General features: G+C 53.4%; 1 pseudogene; it reads right to left on the bottom strand.

Annotated features, from left to right (window-relative positions):
• Positions 1-26: 26 nt before the first annotated feature.
• LOC133340736 (protein kinase C beta type-like) overlaps positions 27-6,476 on the bottom strand; it is a 31,217-nt pseudogene continuing 24,767 nt past the window's right edge.

Raw genomic sequence — 6,476 nt, 5'->3', positions numbered from 1 at the left:
GAGGGCCACTCTACGCGGCATTTGGCCTACTCTTCCACACTGGCAAGACGTCTTGGGGAAGAGGGATCGGGAAAACGAGTGCAGGAATAGCGGCTGAGCGAGCCACACTCATCAACTTCACCCGTTCCCCATCAGAGAAGAGGCAGGGGAGGTGGAGGGGCGGGGGGTGGGGGCAGGGGGGGGGCGGAGGGGCGGGGCCATGGGGGGGGGGGGCGTGGAAATGCCAACGCCAGCTGCAAGCAACGAGTGGAAGCACACACACACACAGAGAGACACATGCACAACAGCTGCCATATTCCAGCAAGTGACGGTGACGTTCACGCGGGACTTGTGCCAGGCCAGGTGCACTGTGAGGCAAAGCTGGCCGTGACAGGCGGTACACGGGTCACGGGACCAGGTGCCGTTGGTTGACCGAGCGAGATGACCGGCAGATGCACCCACGGTGCCAGCACGCTGGTGTTTTAGCCGCCCGGCGCCCTCTGCACGTTGTTTTGAGCGGACACACAGCCGTAGACGGACACCCACACAGGGACACGTGACACTTACAGGGATGCACATTGCCACTGAGACAGACATCGAAACAGAGACACACAGACAGGCATGCACGCGCACACTGAGAGATACACTGATTGGTTGGCTTATTGATACATTTAATTGAATATTTATCGGTTGGCTGGACAATTGGCTGGCTGTTCAAACACTTCGTCGGATAACTCGACGGATAATTCGGTGCTAGTGAATTGCTGGCCGGTTTTTGGCGAGCTGATCGGCCGTTATTAATTGGCCGATAGACTAGTTATCCGGCTTCGTGCTTAATTAGCTGATAAGGTGATTAGTATATAATTGCCTGAAATATCTGGTCATTGGCTGATGATCCATTCACTGTTTGGCTAGCTGGCTCATTGGTGGATTAGTAAGTTAGATTGGCTGGCTTATTAATCGGCTTAATTGTTGGTGGCTGATTAATTGGACTGTAGACTGGCTAGCTGACTTTATTGGCTCCGTTGCTAGTGGTTCAATTGGCTGGCAGATTAGCAAACCAGGTAGTAATTAATTGGACGGGGCACTGGCTGGCTGATTGACCCGTGGTTAATTGGATGGTAGACCAGCTAGCTGGCAGACTGATTGGCGAGATAATCATTGGGTGGCTGATTGGCTGGGAGATCAATTGGCTGGCTGATCAATCAATCGGCTGGCTGATTTGCAGGTGGCCTGATTGCCTGGCTATTGGCTCGCGAATCATCCTGGCAGATTTGCCCGGCTGATTAATTGGATGGCTGATTGACTGGTTGGCTGCCTGGCTCGCCGAATGCCCAGCTAAATTGGCTGGCAGATTGGCCTCCTGTAATTAATTGGATGCCTTATTGGCTGACTGGGTGGTTGACTGGCAGAACGCTGGCTGACTGCTTTGACTGCGTAATTGACTGGCTGGCTGGCTGTTCGGCCGGGTTGATTCATTGGCCGGCTGATTGGCCGGGTGATTGACTGGCAGATGGGCTGCTTGGTACACGGTTGGGTGAAAGTGCTCTATAATATTAATGACCGCACAGATCTCTCTTATCTCGCCTGCCAGATGCAGTTTGTGGGAGTGCACTCACTTCCGCACTCAGCGGGGTAGTGAAACAGCTGCCGATTGTCGGCGCTTCAAGCACGCAAAGGCAAAGATACCCCGTGCAGCCTACTCGGGCTGTCGGGACAAGTGCTGTTAGCGAGTGAGCGGCATGGCCAGGACCACGCGCGCCTAAACGATGTCTTCCCAGTGCCAGTGTTTACACATCCACACCAGGTACTTATTTAAGGCTGAGTCGACCTAGTATGAGCCTCGGAGCCTTGAAGCAGATATTACTCGCGCCACTTTAGCCTTGGCCCGGGACTCAAACTCGTGCTGTCCGGCCCAAAGCGGAGCGCCCAAACGAAAGCGCCACCGTTCTCCACTCATACGCAAAGACAAAGATCCCCCGTGCAGCCTACACAGGATGTTCGGGCAAGTTCTGTAAGCGAGCGCCTATGAAGGCCGCCACAGTGCCCAAGGGATTGGCGTGGCCACCCTGTCCGCCTTTGTCTCCCCAGTGCTGGTGTTCGACACACTGCACACCAGCTACCCACCGATTGTTAGCCGCGAACGGGAATCGAACTCGGGTTGCCAAATTCGCCACTCAGTACACCGACGACGAGACTACCACTCCCCACACATACATGCACGCACGCCGAGAAGACGTGCACGCGTAGAACAAGAGCCGACCTTCACAACGAAGTGGCGGTTACCATCATCACAGCGCTTGTGCCAGGCTAGGTGCTATAGAGCAGGGGTCCCCAACCCCCGAGCCGCGGACCGATACCGGTCCCGTGGCCTTTTAGGAACCGGGCCGCACAGCAGCACGAGGTGAGAGCGGTGAGTCCGCGCGTGGAACCCGCCCCCATTGTTTTATTATTCACCACTTCCGTCCGCGCCTCTTTCCCGCACTGCGCACTTGTTTCAATCACAGTTTTTGTAAGCCCACAAGCTGCTAACCCCTGGTAGCCACAATGAGTAAAAAAACAAACGTCGCTGGAGAGCTTCTTTGAAAAGGGGGAAAGACCCAATGATGACCCCCCCCCGCTCCCGTCCGTGAAAAAAATCGTTTTCCACGAAACCGGTCCCTGGTGCCAAAAAAGTTGGGGAGCGCCGCTATCGAGGACGAGTGCCTCCAACTGCCCAGCAGCGAGCGACCTTTTTCACGAGCCTCCTCCGCACACGCCGATCGTGAAACGGACCCTCCTGCATCGCATCGGCCCGTCGTTCAGCCAGCCACCTCTATCCGTCCGAACAGAAATTGCTTCGTACTCTTAGTTTTTTCGGTAAAGTCACGTAGGTAAAAAAATTTGAAATTAAAATTAATAACAAATAAAATAATAAAAAATCACGACGTTTCGGAGGCAACACAAGTCTCCATCATCAGGTGGGACCGTCACAGCTAGATTTGCTGTATCACCTGAGACTGTCACAGCCAGATTTGCTGTATCAAGTGAATCTGGCTGTGACGGTCCCACCTGATGACGGAGACTTGTGTTGCCTCCGAAACGTCGTGATTTTTTTTTCAATTTTTTTTACCTACGTGACTTTACCGAAAAAACTAAGAGTATGAATCCTTGCAGTGACGAAAGCTTCAAATCTAACAGAAATTGCTTCGGCATGCGGCGGCTGGGCATTGCGGGCTCCGTGAGACGGCGAACACAGCCTCGCCTGTTCGAGGAGCTGACCGAATGGGACTTTGTCCGAGACTTTTTGAGGGATCGGTTGGGAGAGCTCCTCGCGCAATTCGGTTTGGTTCACCCCAGGAGGGATCGCAGTCGGGGCAACACTGAATATTGCAAGCTGGCGCAGATGCTCCTTCAAAGTGGGGGGTCCAGATTTCGCAAGTAACGGAGGGAGGTCATGCCGTAAAATATCCTGGCAGATGCATTGATGGGAAGGCTTCGTCTCTTAGCGGCACGCACGCAACAAAGATCCCCCGTATAGGCTTCACAGAATCTTGGGGCAAGTGCTAATTAGTGAGCGCCTATGAAGGCCGGCACCGGCACACGAAGGGGTGGGTGGCCAACACCACGCCCGGCCGCTTTTGTCTCCCCAGTGGCGATGATTATACACCGCAACAGGTACTCATTTGAGACTGAGTCGACCCAGGGGAGGCCCAGGACCGGATCATATAATCGTCACTGGTGTTTGCCGTGAGTGGGAATTGAACTCTGGTCGCCGGCTTCGTAGCGCAGTGTTGCGCTAACCATTGCACCACCGCTCCCCACACGCACGCTCGACACACACACACGCAGACACACACAGGCACACACACAGACACACAGACACAAAGATAAAGACAAAGATCCCCCGTTTAGCCTTAACAGACTGTAGGGGCAAGTGCTGTTAGCGAGCACACACAGACACACACACATAGACACACACAGACACACAGACACGCACAGACACACACAGACACACACACAGACACACACACAATCACACAGACACACACACAGACACACACATAGACACACATACACACACAGACGCACACAGACACACACATAGACACACACATAGACACACAGACACACACAAACACACACACAGACACACACACAAACACACACAGACACACACACAGACAGACACACACACAAACATCCCGGGTGGATTTACAACGGCACCAACATTCCAGAATAATTGGAACGTTAGAGTTTCGCCTTCATCACATATGGGCTAACACTTCACACATCACTCTTATTATTATGATTTGAAACACTGTACTGTATATACTTTCGTAAACATACCGATGCATTTTTTTAAAATTCAAAGACAAAGATTCCCCGTATAGCCTCGTGACAGACCGTTGGGGCATGTGCCGTTAGTGAGTCGCACCTCCGAAGGCCGGAACGGTGCACGAAAAAGTGGTGGTGATCAGCACCACCCCCGACCGCCTTTGTCTCCCTAGTGACGATGGTTACCCACCGCGCCAGGTACTCATTTGAGGCTGAGTCGACCTAGCGGAGACCCAGGACCGGGTTCAAATATTCGCCGCCGCTGTTGATCGTGAGCGGCGGGTCGCCGGGTTCGTGGCGCGGCGCGCTAACCACTGCGCCACCGCTCCCACACATTTTTCATCCAGAGCACATTTCAAAGGAATCGGCCCCACGTCGACTTGCAGCGTGGGAGCCTGTATCCAGGGTACTGAGACACCCCTCACGGCACGGCGAGCCTCCCTCCCCTCCCTCCCTCCGTCCCTCCCCTCCCTTCTTCCCTCCGTCCCTCCCCTCCCTCCCCTCCCTCCCTCTCTCCCCTCCCCCTCTCCCCTCCCTCCCCTCCCTCCCTCCCTCCCCTCCCTCCCTCTCTCCCCTCCCTCCCTCTCTCCCCCGCGTGGCTGGCAAAACGACCCTCAGTCAATGATCCTGTGCCAGCCAGCTCCATCTCCTCTTCGAAGCGGACAAGAGGTGCCCTGCCGGTAGTGATTCCAAATGGTGCCATTGAGGGCCGTTCATAGGGAACGGAGGGTGGGGGAGGGTGATGGAGGAGCCCCAGGAAAATCTCGCTGTGTCGGCCGCCAACCGATAAAATCGCCCCCCCCAACCCTAAAGTGCGGGGCCCGGGGCAGTCGCTCCGATTCGCCGACTCTGGTTGGCAGTCGTGCGGCGACGGTGGCTGGCGCAGCCGCTTTGAGGACCGTGATGACGTCACGCGCGCGGTGCCTTCATGTCACGGGCGTATCGACAGCCCTGGGTTGAGCGATGCGGGTGGTTGATGGAACCGTGGGGTGGTGGGTTGGGGGTAGTGGTAACGTGGCGTGGCTATGGGACCTGGGAGGCAAATATCATCAGGTTCTATTCCGCCCCGAATGGCCACCAACACCTACAACGGTGACGATTATCTGAACCGGTTCCAGGACCACCTCCTCCTTCTCCTCCGATAGGTCGGCTCAGCCACAAATTTGTTTTGTAAACATCCCCACATGCTCGTCGTGTGCGCCGTGCCGGTCTTCACAGTTTGCTCGTGAACAGCACGTGGCCCCAACAGCCTGCTAAGGCTATACTCGTGCTGATATACAATGGTACATATCTTCTTGGTTCTTTCGGTAAAGTCACGTAGAAGGGAAATAATAAAATAATAAAAATTCTATTTTATTAAAGATTATTTTATTTCATTATTATATTGCTTTATTATGCTTTAATTTTATAATTTTATTATTTCCCTTTTACGTGACTTTACCGAAAGAACCAAGAAGATGAATCCCTGCAGTCAAGAAAGCTTTAAATCGAAATGATACATATACTGGATGTTTGAAAACGATGGACCCGATTTGAAATCGCTACATCTCTGCAACCACGAACCGCCCATGAATGAAACTCTTACCACAAACAGCCCCTAGCCTCAGTCATTCGCAAGACGCACTGCCTCAACGTTGGATAGGTCGCACGGGACCCCCCCCCCCCCCCCCCCAAGACTTGGCGCTACACTCTTGGCCCCCAAGATCACCCCCAGACATCATCACACCCTGCGGCGTTTTCTTGTGGGATACGTCAAAGACCCGTGGTGTTTTTGTGCCACCATTAGCCACTCATCTGGATGACCTCAAAAACAGAATCACGGCAGCGGTGTCTTCAGAGGAAGAAGACACTTTGAGAGGCGTTTGGGACGAATTCAACCATCGTCTCGATGTTGTCCGTACAGCAGGTGGAGGGCACATCGAGCATTTATAAAAATGGTTAGTAAAAGTTGATAACTCATTAAACCGTTTGTAACTTTTTGTGTCATCATAACATTTTGCCATCGTGACAGAAACTGCTTTGAAATTGGGTCCATCCGTTTGAAACACCCTGTATAGACACACACACACAACGAAATTTGTAAAGCAGAACTAAACACTGACAAAGATCCCCCGTGTAGCCTTAACAGACTGTTGGGGCAAGTGCTGTTAGCGAGTAGCACCTGTGAAGAAAGGAGGCCG

This window comes from Lethenteron reissneri, chromosome 10, assembly GCF_015708825.2.
Source record: "Lethenteron reissneri isolate LAM-NWPU_2019-01 chromosome 10, ASM1570882v1, whole genome shotgun sequence".
Classification (NCBI taxonomy): Eukaryota; Metazoa; Chordata; class Hyperoartia; order Petromyzontiformes; family Petromyzontidae; genus Lethenteron; species Lethenteron reissneri.
Note: the sequence above shows the minus strand (reverse complement) of the source record. Positions and strands in the feature narration are given on the sequence as shown.